General features: G+C 32.3%; 1 protein-coding gene across 2 annotated transcripts in view; it reads left to right on the top strand.

Annotated features, from left to right (window-relative positions):
* The first annotated feature begins 10627 nt into the window (after positions 1-10627).
* Positions 10628-16808, top strand: part of LOC118182150 (sodium- and chloride-dependent GABA transporter 1-like) — a 98078-nt gene continuing 91897 nt past the window's right edge. For both annotated transcript variants that reach the window (XM_035351463.2, XM_035351462.2), the window contains exon 1: positions 10628-10818. The gene's annotated coding sequence lies outside the window, so the exon portion shown is untranslated. The remainder of the gene's footprint in view (positions 10819-16808) is intronic.

The raw sequence follows: 16808 nt of genomic DNA, 5'->3' as shown, positions 1-16808 counted from the left end.
TAAAATCTTTTTGCGATATTGCTGTTGAACTGAATTTTATGGTTTGAGTACGTAGAACATAATATTTAATAAATAAAGGTAACACACAAAACGTTAATAAAAGCCCCTTCGAACGTAATTTAAAATCTGAAACCTTTCAGATTTTTGTGATTTTTTTTATGTATAGAGTCTGCTGCTTTGAAACTATTAAAAAAATGGATACCAGTAATTCATCAAATATTGAAGTATAAAATGTCTCAAAACAACTTATGATTTAAATATTAGTATGCCTACTATCACACAGTATGGCTTTTATATTATCTGTAACTGTTTGTCCATGAAGAAAATTGTAAATATTTTATTATGGAAATATTATATTACAACACAGGATCACGCTAAAGAAACCGGTCGTAATGAAGAATCATCTTCATTTACCTTGTTCACAACTAGCATCGGTAAGGTCTTGTTGCCATGCAGAAATTTTGGAAAAAAATCATTCTCTCATAGTTACTGAAGAAAGTAAAGTTCTTGTTAATCCTACGTTCCTCATAATTTTTTTTAATTCATGCAAACAGTAGTTATCGCATTTGAACATAAATACATGTAGATTTCTCCATTAGAATGAAGCTGATTCTACGTTTATTTAAATATAATTAAAAATCCTTTAATTTAATACAAACATAAAAACGTGTTTACATTCATAAATTAATATTTCAAAAATTCATAAATATACTTGTGGTATTTTGTGTCTAGTTTCTGATGTAAATGGAGTTTCCTCATTACTTTAGAAATTGAATTGAATTTTATTTCCTGATATATTCAGTGCATGATTTTTTTTGTTATAAGGTATTTCTCCCGCCTTCTTAGCGTGCCTTCGTAGTGTAGTGGTCAGCACGCTGGGCTCGTATTCCACAGGTCCGTGGTTCGATTCTCGGTGAAGGCGTTGCTCATTTTTCATCTCTTCTGCTTTCAAAAATACTTAATGACTCTACAATGTTTAAAGCCTATTTTTAATAAAGTTCTCAAGAACTTGGCTATAAATATGAGCAAAGGGTCAAAATAATTAGAGCACAAATGTTAGTTGTGTACTAATGTCATTTTTTATGCTGTCTCCTTCTGTATTAAAATACTGGTTCTGAAGTGTCATCTGCTGTTACCTACTTTTCTCGGTTACGTGGTCCGAACGTACGTGGACCTAGGAAACAACCAAAAATTCGTGAAGTAAACGGACATTTATCTTTTGCAGATCGCCTACTCCCCCTTCTTCTAAATTTCAGGGAAAGGGTGGGAAGGGATCAGAGACAAATTTACCTTTTTAAAAATCCCTCTAGTTCATTATCAACCACTAGTTAGTTATCACACCAGAATGGTGATCGTCACATTTTGAACACTGTCGTTATATTCTGTGAGGTTACATTCTGAAAAAATAATAGTTTAGCTCGCGTCTGTGTGATGACGCAAATTAAGCTGTTACTTGTTTTGCGGTCTGAGTGTGGTTTGAAGTAATCCCACTTTTTGCTTTTAAAAAAGCAAATTCTTAGTAATTCGTGATGGAGCCTGTTGAACTGCTTTCAACTAGAACTGGGAAACCTTGTTTAGTATTTGTTGAGTATCAATATCGTATACATAGAAAATACGAAGACCACATCGGTTGGATATGTACAGTAGGGTGGAATGAAAAAGGGGGAAAAAAGTTTTTTCAAATTTTATTATTTCCCCACCGACCAATTAGTTCCATTCGATGAAAAAACACACACACACAAAAAAAGAATTGCAGCTCAATTGCTCGTCATCATCAGGTCCACTTGAGGTAAATAAAAAAAAATCAATGTTAATCTTAATGAAAACATCAAACTATTTATTACAATATTTTAGTGATTTTTTTACAACTTTGTTTCCTGACCCCACATATGGTTGTAATTGGTACAAAAACGCCATTAAAACCGATTCAGCTTAAACCACTCGTCATCTTGAGCAGTTACTTGAAAATGCTTCCGTTTTTTGTTCAACTGAGCCTTTAAGTTCCCCATTTGTAATATTCTATGATTAAAAAAAATCTGCAAAAACATTACTTTCATGCTTAAAAAAATGTAACCTTCAACCTTTCTGTATGAAAGGAACACTTATTCAGACTTAAAAATAGGACTTTGATTCTGAACCAGTACTTCCTCCAACATGCTTAATGGGACAAAAAGAATATTTTAGTACACATTCTGTAAAAGTCGAGACAAATTAATTCTAAAATTACAATTAGATAAGTTTTATCTGGCGACATCGAAAAATTTTCCGATTACGAAATCGCCGCTAGAGGCACTGTTAATCAAAATAATTAGGAGTGCCTCCATCCATGCAGGAGAAAGCGTATTGTGTTTTGGAATACGCCACAACATCTTTGTTCAAAGACATTTTCGCACGAAATTTAGTAAAGAGCCACTGCATCGCCGTAGCATCGAGCGGTGGGTAGAGCAGTTTCAGGACATGGGTTGCTTGTGTAAAAAAACTAGCGCAAGACTAACAACAGCCAAAACCGAAGTGATTGAAAAATCTTGTGAAGTGTTTTTATGAAGTCCTACAAAATCAACACGTCGTACAAGCTCTGAACTCAGTTGTGCTTCATGTAGCGGTGTGGCGCATGTTACGGAGGCTTTACTAGGTCAAACGATATGCCATTGCTTTGTTGGCCACCGAGATCCCCAGATCCTGTTATTTTTTTCCATGGGAGTTGTTAAAGACAAAGTGTTCATGCCCCCAATTCCCCAGGGCATACAGGCACTGAAGCAGCGTATAACTGAAATTCTCGAATCATTAACAAAAGATATTCTATTACGTTTGTGGCAGGAACTGGAATACCGCACTGATATTTGTTAACCGGAGGAACACTCACAGAGCATCTATAGAAACTTGGATAGCTATAGTTTCGCTGTAAATTTGATTTATCAAAATAAAATAATTACAGCATTTACAAATGTACTTTCTTATTGTCCCAATCAGTATGAAACACCCTATTCCTTACAATCTAGTATTTATTATATAATTATAACATTCAGTCACTATAATTTCAAATTACTATTTTTTATACATTTCACTTTTTTATTATATTAGCGTGTTCAGTTTTATTATAATCACTCAATTTCTTATCTTTAATTTTGTTATATTCTTTGCAACAATAATCAGCATTACAACATTTAAGGTTTTCTGTATGATTACTCGAAAAATAATTTTTACATTATTTTCTATCTTAAAAACTATTTTTTTTTTTTCATCTTTCACATTTCCGTCATTCTCATAATGATTCAAAATTTCTAACAGTAATTCAAAATTATAATTAGTAATACATTAAATATTAATAATAGCCACTGAAAAAATGGCGCTACATTTTTAAAATCCAATATAAGAAGAAAAATTATCAATTTGCGAATGAATTATAAAATAAAATATTATTAACCGCTTTAGTTGATGAATAAATTAATTATTTCGTAAGTAGGAAAAATTTAATGACACTCGATGAGCAAGAATATGCTCGAACAAAATTAATAAAAATCAATGAAAAATTAATGAAAATATCAGAATAATTTTGTTAACTTTTTTTTAAAAAAGCAGCTTATATGTTAAACCAAAATAACCTAATTCACATTTGTAGAAATTTAAACAGAAGCATTTTATGTAAATTTTAAAATCTTGCAACAGCAGCGGCTCTGTTTCACTAAAGTGACTATAATTTAACCCTTCGACTGAAAGAAAATAAGGAAGGATTAACATAATGCCACGCTATAAATCTAAACGTAGAAAAATCTGAAGAAAATGAAGAACGTTTCGCAGATTCGGTTGAACTCACGCGGCATAAATTCAAAGAATTCTTTCCCTTTTTTTTCCTTTTCGTATTTTCTGTCATTTTCTTTTTTTCTTTTTTGTTAATATTTTTGTAACCACTCTCACTGACCTTTGAATTATCGGCAAGCTACAGTTTCATCCCATGCTAGCGTTGTATATGCGCTGGATTACCAAAACTTGTAATACTCATTAAATCACGTTGTAGATTTATAGGTAGATCTTTAAAAACTGGAAGTAATTTCGCTACGGTTGCTGAACAGGAAAAAAAAAATCTGTGGCTGAACTTCACAATCGGAGTTTCCACGCACAGAATGGCAGCAGTATCAACTCCAGCACTGTGAATTCACCGTGTTTCATTCCATCAACGTATTGTCTTCAAACAAATTTATGCAATAATTAATTAATGTTTAGTCTGAGTTACTTGTACATTACGAGTAGTAATTATAAACAAAAAGCATAATTTGTTTCTCTTATGTTATATGGACGAGAAATTAAGTTTAAACTCCTGCCTCTAGCCTGTCATTTATTTGGGTACTAGCTTGGAAATCCGAGAGAAAAAAGAAGTTCTAGTTTGTTGTATAAATTAATAGCATGATTTTTCAGTTCTAGAACTTTACATTTTCCCCATTCGTTATCATTAATTTTATTTTCTTGCGAAACTGAAAGTCCCGCAGAAGCTCATAACTGGCAACTTTAGAAAACTTTCTGAAGGGAAAATATAAATAAATTTTAGCTAAAATTTAATATATTTGCAGTTTCTAAGCACTGTGAATTCTTACAGTGGTTAGAAAATGGAAATATAGTAACACTCGAAGAAATTATTAATTATCATTCCAACGTTTTTTGGAAATAAAATCTCTTAGATAGAAATAAAATTTATTTTAGCAAATTTTGTGACTTCCGAAATTTTAAAGTTAAAATTATTCTTTAAAATGCACATGAATTATTCGCACTCACCTTTGCGAAGATGGAAAACAATTATAGTTTAAGAATTATATAATGAAAGGCTTTATGACAGAAAATCAGATTTTGCAGAATCTAATCAATTTAAAACTAAATGAAAATGAGACAATACTTCAAGATCAGTCCCGTGACATAAAACAGTGAACCCTCAGCTGATGGAATAGTGCTAAGTGTGTAAGATCTCACTCATTTTGCTGCCATAAAGTTAAAATGAGCTGCCATAAAGTTAAAATGAGTTTGTAAGATCTCACTCATTTTGCTGCCATAAAGTTAAAATGAGCTTACGAGAAAATCTGGCTACTTCTCGCACAGGCGTACAAGAATACCAGCACAGAAGAAGGGTAAAATAAACCTTTAATATTCGTCGAACTCTTAACACAAATTGCACTAACTTCGTGCTTACAATAACACCGACGACTTAAGCTGCAACTTAAGAACAGTTACACAATAATTCCAAAGATGAAGAGTAGCGCTGGATTAACAATTTAATTTAAGGCTAACTAGGCTGACTCAACAACCTACCAGGCGATGTACTTATTAAATGACCTAAAAAGCGTAACAGCAAGGACAAATTAGTAAAGTGACCTGGCTAGCGAAATCACGCTCTGAATAAACTACAGGATTCGTCTGACTTTATATTCACTTCACTTAAATTTGCATCCTGGCGAGGAAATGCGAGGGGAAAATGAGAGGTTCAGGAAAGGTACCAAAACTTAAATTAATTTGTTATGCAAAATAAGAGAAACATTACAGGTTAAAAAAAAATTATTATTATTTAACATATTTTCGAATTTGTCCATATTTTCATATCTCTTACCATCTTAGGATTATCTTCGTACAAATTTTATTCGAAATTAATGTCAGAAAAATCTTGAAATAACTATTGTATTTTATTTCAGGGTTTATTCCTAAATAACTTGTTAAACTGACAATTTAAACTGGCCCTTTAGGGCAGTGCTCTTAATCGTGAAATCGTAAAAAATTTCGGATATCATATACCAACGAAAATACCCATTTTGACCGCTCTCGAATCCATCTGAAAGATGTTTTTGCTTGACATCTACACGTACGGACAGAATAAAGAAATTTTTTCGTCAAAACGACTTACAAAATGGATTTAAAATGCATTCAGAAGAGATACTCAGAAACGAGTAGCAGTGAAACATTGAAATTTTGTATATAGGACTGCTACAACATGTAGTTGTGCAACCCCCTTTTTTTTTCGTTCTAATTTACCGCACCAAATGTATATATATATAGATAATTACAAAACATTTTTTAAAAATAAAATATAAACATGTCTAGTATTTTCACGCATTAAGCTGCTGAAAAATTATCATTGAAGACAATAAGTAAAAAATTTAGAACTAATTTTTCACAAAGACCAAAAATTGAAATTCATAATTAATAAATTTTAAATAATCTTATAAATGCAACAAAAAATTTTTAAAATGCTAAAACCCAAAACTTTTTAAACAAGCAAAACCCCATTTAAAAAAATTAATGAAATTTAAAGAAAAATGAACATAACAGGAAGAGGAATTCATTCAAGTTCAATGCCACTTCGTCAAGGGGGAGGAACATTGAATCAATTGAAATCTCTATTCTTCAAAAATCCTTGCTTTTCTGTATCCAGAATTAGTCGGTAAATTGCGCGTTTTCCGCTTTAAAAAATAATCGAATTACTATGATTTAAAAATGATTGTTTACATTCGAAACTCTTAGTAGAATAGTGAATTAAGTCAGATGGTGCACCAACTTCAGTGTATTTTCTCCCTGTGGGATCAAAAGTTAACTTTCAGTTTTGAAAACCAAAAATTTTGTCATCCTGCCCCCTGACCTATCCTAATTGCTTGTTTTCGTGCAGAAACTTAGTTTGGGGGGAAAAAAAATTCTTAACTGTATTTGGTGTCCTAGGTTTTTCTGTATTTGACAGTTTTAAAAGAAGATTCTTTGAGTTTTTAAGTATTTTTGTTTTCCTGTGAAGTGAGCTGTGTTGAGTAAATGAGAAATATATCTCTAAGGAAATTCGAGGAAATATGTTTAGATGAACTGCAAAAAATGTGCATGATTTAATAGGCCGTATAAGGAAGTAATGTGGTGTCCACATCAGATTTTTTTTTAACAAAAAAAAATTCAAATAAAAGAAAGTTTTACCTAAATTTTATATTTCGTTTACTAAATATTTACCAAAAATACATGTACAATACTAACTGCAATAACGCAAAGGCAATGCTCAAAATTTGTATTTATTTTCTATCTGAAATCTAAAGATTGGTACTTGTACAGAGGCTGTTCGCACATTTTTTAGACGATTTTGGTAAGCGGTAATAAAAAATCGCTTGCTGCAAAAAAAATAATTACAATTGTAATATGTTTTTAAAAGTCAAAATTATCGTCTGTGGCTTGAAAGTTTTGTTTTTATTAAAAATGACGAATTTAACAAAGCAGTGGTTCGAAGGCTACATTTACACTCTTTCCGAAGAGAAATATGCATACTCCGTTATCCGAAAACGATGTGAGAATCATGGTTTTGTGATATCTAAAGTGTGGATAGGTAATATCATCAACAAGAAAGGAAAAAAACGTCAAATTGGAGCCTCAATTGGGACAAAAATTACAAACAAGCATCCAAGGAAAAAACGGACATCTTCGACTATTGCAAAGGTACGGTTGTTTATGTTAAAAGAAAATCCCCCTAGTCAAAGGACAGTTGCAAAATCATTAAAATGCTCGGTGTTCACTGTAAACAAAATGATAAACGTTTATTTAAATCTTAAGAAAGCGAAAAAAACGCAATGTGCATCGTCTTCTTCCAAAGCATATCGCTCAACGCAGGACACGCTGCAGAATTCTATATGAGAAACACTTATCCAAAGAAAAATGGAAAACAAATGTCACAATAGATGAAGCATGGGTGTATTTAAATGATTGTAACAAAAAAAGAGCCATTTATTATCATAAAAGGGGAGAAAAAAATTTAAGTACATGGTTCAAAGAATCGAAAGAAAGTTTTTGTAAGGGATTCATGATTGTTGCTGGTTTTTCTTATAATGACAAGTTAAAAATAAAGAGAGTGCAAAAAAATGTCAAGATTAACTCCAAATACTATGAGGAACATATTTTATCGCCAATTTTTATGAATGAAATAACCCACAGTGCCATTCATCTGTGACACTCCATCAGGACAAAGCTAGCAGTCACACATCAAAATCCACTGTAAATTTCCTAAAAGAAATGGAACAAAAAACTGATATCAAGGCCATACCCTTTGCTGATATACCTACTAAATCTCCCGATGTGTCACCTATGGATTTTTGTGCTTTCGGACTTTTAAAAACTGCATTATCCAAGCGTTGTCCCAAAACCCTAACAGGACTCTGGAAAGCTGTTTTGGAGGAATGGGATAGAATACCTCTTCTGCCACTTCAAAAGGTATTATTATCCTGGAAATTGCGGTGTCGAAAAGATAGTTCAGAATAAGGGATGTCAAATAGAACATTTAAAACACAAGAATTTTATATAATTTAGTTTTATGAATACAATATACATCGTCTAAAAATATGTGAACAGCCTCTGTAAGAAATTTTGAATGGCTACATTTTTAATGCGTTCAAAAGCAAACATTCAAATATAAGCAAGCACAAATAAACAAGATTTACAAATTGTACACTAGTTTGTCTCTGAACAGACAGTACAGACTGAATTTAATTCACTCTATATGAACTATTTGTAATTCGGTTCTGATGTAATATTTAATGACTATTCTAAATTTTATATTGTTTAGTTAATTTTATTTTTTTATTTTCTTATATTTTTATACCAAGAAAAATCCCGCGTAGTTACGGAGAGCTTTTATTTATCTTTAAGTACTTTTAAATACGAATGAAATTAATAGTAGCGCATAGTATTTGTATTTGTATGGATCAACTCAGTAATGTATCTTGAACAACAAAATTAAATTCAAATATTAACTCATTAAATATGACTCGAATCCACCTACAAATGTCTACAGCAGATCAACGCACACATCAAATAACACTTAATTCAAAAAATTAATAAAGCAAACTAAATTTGCTGATTGTAACAACTTGAGAAGTTCTCTTTCCTTACCCCAGTCACGTAGCCTGCCATACAAGCATACAGTGCCGAAGACAAAGCCCCACGTCATGCATTCTGTCTCTTTTTCATTCAATATCAGTCGCACACATGTCGAGCCACTCAGTGCCGTTCCAAACGGGGGTGCAGCGCATAAAAGTACGCGGGTGGCCAAAATTAGGGCGGCCGGACTCTTGCGGTACCATGCCTAAATATTTTAAATTCATTAAATTCATTGTAAGTACTTGTCATATAAAAGTACTTTTATACAATTTGTTTTGTGTAAGTATTTAGTATGGAATAAAAATTTTATTAATCACTGAGCATTTAGGGCTACAATCTTAGAAAAGTACGCGGGAAGCCAATGGCCTAGGAGCGGCCCTGGGACCACTGCTCGAAGGTAGTTTGAGACCATTGCTCTGTTTGAGACCACTGCTCTGAGGTTATCAGAAGATGGCTATCCTTGATATAAAACATAGACACAGGAGACTCCCGATTAACCGAGGTAATACCAAAGATGACGTACGTAGTTTCCCCCCAAAATCACGATTAGTCCAACAGCAATTAATAAAATACAGGAAAAGGTTAACCCATATATTTTAATTAACAGATAAATACTATTAACCCTTTTTAGAGACCGTTAGGTCTCTGAAAACCTAATGGTCTCTAAAAATGGTTACCTCCTCCGAAGACCTACCTTCCGATCGCTAACCAGACGTGTTTTCCACTTACACCACCAAATCACGTAGTAAGGAGGAAGGGGAAAACACATTCTTCCTACTTAAAGAGCAATTGAGGAGGAAGGAACTTAATCACCAAATTCTAATGGTGATGAATTACCGTTATCACCTTTTAGTTCGGAGGCCAGTCTACAGTTATTTAGAATTTATTTGAAGCCGGGAAATATGCAGAATCCGCGTTGCCATCGCCGAACTCTGGACCTCCCGATACTAGCCGGACGTTGTTTTCAATTACACCTCGAAGGCATGCGGGAGGAATAAAATACCTTACAAATTTACATGCATCTTTAAGCAGCTTAGTTTCGAGATTAAACTCATTTGGTTAAGTAAATTAAGTCAACGCTTAAAACAAAATAAACGCACTCCAAACAGAAAACACAATGTTTTTGTTTGTAGTACGTTTTTTGCAATTCTGTAGGAGTCTAGTGAGAGAACGAAGATTTAATGGCTGTGCACTTAATTTAGTTTCAGGATTTTGTAATTTATTTATAACGGATAATTTAACAATACTTATATATTCCAAATTATATACAATTAAATTACTTGAGGATAAAAACAGTACCTAAATACTGTAACGTCATCTGCTATTACTACTGTTATCCCCATCCATTTTTTTTTTTTTTCTGCTTTCTGTATTTCCGGCAAAATTTTGCTTTATTTTGGTGATTTGCAGTAACAATTTTTCTATCGTTTTCAATAAACAAAATTATATTTTAGATCGGACCGCTTTAATCCATCCCCCGGTAACCGAGAGTTAACTATAAATAGTTAAAGGCTTAAACTAATTTATCGTTTTAAAAAGAGTACACGAAAAATGTTTGAAAATGCTATAATCAAAATAACGTGCGCATCCTCAATTAGTTTGTACTAAGCGAAACCATAAATACTTATTATCCCCGGATCTCTTTTCTCTGATAAAGCGGAAAAAGACTAAGAGCCCCAACCTTCGTAAACAAGTACATTTCCTTCAGCTACCAACAGAGGTCGCTGTTACTTTTAAAATACAGCGAATGTGTGTTCAAAGGTAGTGGCGGACGAATTGAGCTTCTAGCTTGTTGTGCTTCAAGAGTAAACGTTTTGTTTAGAAGAACGTAACTTTTGAGTTTTCCGTATTTTAAAATTAAACTTGTATGTGCAAATAATTATTTATGAACGTTTTAATTTGTGTGATTGGGAATAACTAACATTGCCAAGTTTTTAGAGCACTGTAAGTAAAAAGAGTACTTTTTCTTTTGCCGGTACTTTTGTTTCTTTTTTCCGGTTATGTGTACTTGCCTCTTTTCTTACTTTCTTTTTCGTAAAAAATAAATAGAATAACCTAATTTAGTGAGCATTGATTCGTAAAGGATTTGTAATACAAATGTTTCGCTTTCGGTGCAGTTCATTATTTAAAATAGACAAATTATTTTCTGATATTAACGTTATTAGGAGAAATTTTAATATTAATTGGTTCCATGGAAGAATTTCTTATTTCAAAAATAAATATTTCTTCGACAGAGTTTGTAATGGATTGAAAAATAACAAGAATAAGTTATTAATTATATTTTTTAAGTCGTAGTTTTGCAAAAGAGGTAACTGAACTAACAAACAGAAATTTTTATATTAATAAAAACCCTATCATAAGATTTTCTTAGTTTCTTTCTTAATGAAAAAATCAGTGTTATTTCTAGATAACTTCCCAGTTATGTTTAGTTTCTAAAAACTGGGTCAAGCGTGTTCTAATTCTACTGTTCAACACATTATCTGTGACTGACTCAAGCTGTTCGGTGGTTTTAAAAGAAATTCAAAACGAGTTCTAACACAGAAACACTTTTTATCCGCCGTGAGGTTAAATTGCATGCATCAAGTGTTGAATTTATTTAATTATAACTGTAGGTAATTTTCAAAATATGTAGAGATACGGATATATGTACCCATTATTTCCCAGTTTTCTTATTCTTCATGCAACTGACTGGCAATTATTTTAATCGCATATTAAAGCTAGAAAAATTTTATTTTTAATATATTCATCATCGTAATATGAAACTGAGGTCGATAATGCTATGAATATTTCAGTATGCAAATGCTAACAGGTATTTCAGCTGTGAGGGGATAATTTGTCGTAGATAAAGAAATAAAATTCTTATTACTTATTTATATAAATAATTTATTTTTGTGGAGGCTGAAAGCATTTTATTTTGTGTATGTAACCGTCAGGACAGATGCAGTCTTTAGGTGGCAGAGTGATGACAGAATTTAGTATCCGTACACCAAGCGGCGAAAAGGAAAGCGCCGGCTCTAATTGCAGACGGCTATAGTTTTTAAATATCATTTGAATTAGTAATACTTCTTTCTAATTGTTTATTATTGTATTTTAATTGAAACATATCTCTGACTCTTTTCTTATTGGCATCTACGTAGAATTGATGATTTATTGACGCGCATTCTCAATTGATTAATGAGTAATCTTCATATCAATGAATTCTGATTGCTAGCGTAATTTATAAAAAATAAATCCTACGCATCATGAGATGATTTCTTGTTTACAAAAAGAGGCTAGGAAAATGTTTTCTCAGATTAACTATGTGCCAGTAATTAATAGTGTTGTAGAGTCATTAGGTGCTTTTGAAGCAGAAATATATAAAAAATTAGCAGTGCCCTCACCGAGGCTCAAACCTGGACCTCCCGAATACGCGCCGAGTGTGCTACAATTACATCACGAAAGCGTGCAGAAAGGAGGGAATAAATGCCGTATATACCCTCTTTTTAAAGGGCGACAGTCGATTTAGGGATCTAATCGCCAAATTCTGGTGCTGACGCATTATTGTCAACCACCTTTTAGTTCGAGAGCCACTGTACAGTCATTAGTTTCCTTTTTTAAGCAGAAGTACATGAAAAATGAGCAGTGCCTTCGCCGGGACTCGAACCTGAACCTCTCGAATGTATTTTTCAAAATGAGTGTATTTTCAAGCAATTTATATTTGAATTATATATTTTTTATTATATTACAAGAAGAAGATATGTTAAACAAGAAATTTATATTATAATATTTTCAGTAAAGTGTCATGATATAAAAGAAAAAGGATAAAAAATATTAATTTTATGTTTCGTAAAAGTGATTACTAATTCTTCACTATGGCACTGAGCTATGTGAATCAGAATATTTAAATACTGTTCTAATCATATAACTAAGCAATGCTTTGTACATATTTTTTATTTTTCTGATTAACGTTTGTTGTCACGAATCTCTTTTTCTAGCGAAAAATTTCTCAGTATCCGATTTTTAAGCACCGGATCTAGCTTGTGTACTTATACTTTCATCATTTGAAGTGTGCATGGTCATCAGTTCTTGGTATTTGGAACGAAGATTTGCTTGTACTCTACGTTTCAAAATGTAAAAATATAGATTAACATTCATAGGTTTAGCTCTAACTTCTGTTAGGAAATCATGGTTGTATTAAGGAATTGTATTGATTAGTAATTCACTTGGTACCTCTTGTTACTTCATCATCTTAACAAGAGGTTGTCTGCTACCTTTTGCTTAGGATGGTGAAGTAATTTTTCATCATCTTACATGTTTTTCAAAAAAAATCTGGATACTATTACTATTTTACGTTCAAAAGCAATATATTTTTACTCTAAATATTAGAAAGTTTTGTTTTTAAAAAGTTTGACATAATTTATATATGGCATTGGTATATACTAACACAAGAATATTAGCTCAAGTGGGCTATAGCCCAGAAAGGCTATTAGTTTCGTAATGGCATTTTGCGTCGAATCATTATAAACACCGCGAAGATATAAAGATATGACTTAAATTGTTGCCACCAAATATTATCGCCTTGCATTATATTTAAAGAAATTAAGTATGCATGTTTGTATGTAAGAAATTAAGTATGCATGTTTGTATGTAAGAAATTAAGTATGCATTATATTTAAAGAAATTAAGTATGCATGTGAAAAAACAACGGTACCTAGAGCCATCGAATTTTGAATAACGACGTCCTCCACCCGAACATGGGCGCCTGGGAGCCTGAATTTTTTATTTCGAATACGTTTTACTATCTGTTTCATTTTTATAAAACTTTTAGCGAATTTTTGAATAACTCAACCATTTCAAAGCGAGCAGGGGCAACACTGTAGGTAATAAAACACTTTTATCTCCAGCGCACCAGACTGTCTGTCAGTGATTCTAAAGATATGCTGTTTTTAAATATTTTAGTTCAAAAGGGCATTAGCCTAAATGCTCACGAAACGGCTTTGGAAAAGTATATGTATGTGTAAATAAATTTAAAAAAAAAAATGCCCCTTAGGGCGTATTTTTCATTTACTTTCAGATTTTTTCCTCTTTTTTCAGTTGTATGTATACTAAAGTAAACATTATTTGCAGGATAAATATTATAATTAGTTTTGAAAGTGAGTTTTATTAATTACGCAGCAGCCTTTCTTTTTCGGTTGGAGTATTCGGAAGACTTCAATGTTTATAACCCTAAATATTAAATCCGGATTTCGTTCCAAAAGTCTTCATTATTATAAGATAAATTAGAAATTTGAATAAATTTCGATATTTGTTTTTATATGATTTGATGAGTCATAAAATTTTGCTGTATTATATCTAAATCGGTGTGAATGAGACTAAATCGGTGTGAGAACCCGACTTGAGACTAAATCAGTGTGAATGAGAGACATCAAATGATGACAGTGTGATATAAAGCGTTTTGGAATCCATCCTTGAAATGACTTTTGACATCGTTAGCGGCTGGCAGACAACTCTCAAAGAAATGCAAATGAGTCATTCATAATATAACTGGAGGGTTTTCCAGGATGTAGTACAAATGGTCTAGCCTTTCCGGTTTTCTACTGCATAATCTTCGCCTCGGTATGAACATTTATCTTCGTGGTGTGTTGCTGTTTTGAATTATTTTACTTGCAGTGTAGTTAATGTAATACAGTTCAGCTGATGCGCGTTATTCAGGCAAATGAAAATTTTTTATGGGGTTCCAGAGACGGTCTCAAGTGTAGCAACGCAAAATATTAAAACGTTTATGATGCTATAATTAATATATTAAAATTGCTAATATTAAGTTTGTTAACATTAAAAAATTAAAACATATTTTTGTAATATTTTGTTTTATAACATATTAAATTTGGTAGCATATTATATTTTATAACTTAAACATTTATGTATTAAATTTTCTAGCATATTTTGTTTTATAACGTAAATCATTTTTCTCAAGGTTTTTTTCTTGAGACTAACTATAGAAACTTAATCCCTAAATTGGTACGGATTAAAAACTTCTACCTGATGATTTTCGATGGGTTATTAGTCGTCCGAGGTCATATTTTAATTGATGGTATATTGTGAAATTACTAAAATTAGCTTGTGAACAAAATTATTGCACCTAAATCAACAGTGTATCATCATTCTTGGTTCTCTGTTTTAAAGAACAGATAGCTTTTTCGGTAACCTCCCAAAGTATTGTACAGTGAAAATTGTTTTCTGCTTCAGCTATGTTTTCGCCGTTGCAGAATTTCACTGACTGAGCTTTTAGTCACCAGGAATTATTAAACCTGATAAATGAGGATTAAATTTGAATTTCGACAATAAAGATACGTTATGTTGGGATATCCAGTTTAGACAGTTTAATTAAAATTAATTGTATACTTTGGACAGCTGCTTGTACCCTCCTCAAGCTAGGGTTGGTGTATTTAATTATGGCAAAGCACACGAGGGCTATCTGCCTAAGGGGAGGGATGCCTTCGTGGAGGACTTTCTAAGGGAAACTGGCTCGTATACACGTTACACATGGGAAAACCGCGAAAACACCCATGCAGCCAGCCCGTTCGCGGGATTCGAACCTCGAATGCTCTCGATGACTTTACGTGTCTTTGAATGCAACCCTAACTAGGCTGCACAGCTAAGACATTAATATATCTCTCGATATATATATAAATAAGCAAGATGAAAATTATTATTCAACGCAACATGTTATGATAATTAAGTTGTTCTCACGTAATTAAGCTTAACAGAAGAATGCAACAGATTTTTTGAAAACAATAAAAGTGCAAGAGTGCGTAAAGGAGGACTACACAATCAACTTTGAAACCTTCCTTTCGTGCTTTATATGCCGAAAACGCCATAACTCAGAGACTCGAGAAAATTGAATGGAAAACGTAAACTTAAATGCAATTGGTAAATTCATTGTACTCTGATTTGTGCAGAAAAGATTATATAGCACTGAAATACTGGAACGTTGAATAATAAGTTTAAAATTTGCTGCCATTTTTGCTTCCATTCCATCAAAATATTGAATCTGCTGAGTATATATTTGAGGGTTGAAGATAAATGTTTGAATTATAAGAATATTTTTCATCTGCTACATTTTTTCTGATTAGTTAAAAACATTGTTCTTACTGCTTTATGAAAGCTTCCCCGCTTCAAACATTTCAAGCCAAAAATCAGTTGAAATAAATGGTTAATTTGGTAGTTGATAAGGCAAAGCACGCGATGGTTGTCTGTCAATGAAAATAATGCTTTCGCGGAGAACTTTTATTTAAAAGAAAATAAACTAGTTATCAAAAAAGGGAAGAAAAAAAAAACACCCGAAATCTTGATGCATTTTCCTCATTTTCCGGAATTAGAACATACTTCGAATTATTTAACTGCGTTCATTCGCGCAATGGTGAACCCACGTTAGGAAAGCTTAGTTAGCTCTCGCTATTAGTGAAACATTGTTATGTAGGTTTTCAGATATGTAGGGGTATATACCTCATTCTGCTGAAATCATGTATCAAAAATTTTTTGCTGCTCCTAGTATGGAGTGGACCATATTCTACATTCTTGGATAATTTTTAATAATTTTCAAGCAAGTCATAGGCATTATTGTAAACATCTTATCCAGTGCGTTCAAAAGAATTTATCAAAATTTAGGTGGAGAAATTTTAGTACCGTGATTTGATAAATGCAATGCTAATCATTGATTTTCCATTCAAAAAGAGTTTTACATTTCTGTAAAATGTTTGTTACCACGCATCGTGTACGTTCATTCGAATAAAATATCCTTTGAGTTCCCGTTGTCTGGTCTCTCATTGGGAATATAGTTAATTATGAGGTTTATTCAAAATATGTTAAAATAAACACTTTTATCTGGCACAATATCTGCCTCCATTATCTATTTATCGCTACTTATGAATCTGGAATAATTTGTTATATAATTT

The sequence above is a fragment of the Stegodyphus dumicola genome, chromosome 3, assembly GCF_044657685.1.
Source record: "Stegodyphus dumicola isolate Sdum_Otavi_A_Nest chromosome 3, ASM4465768v1".
Taxonomy (NCBI): Eukaryota; Metazoa; Arthropoda; class Arachnida; order Araneae; family Eresidae; genus Stegodyphus; species Stegodyphus dumicola.
This window is presented reverse-complemented; position numbering and strand designations above follow the sequence as displayed.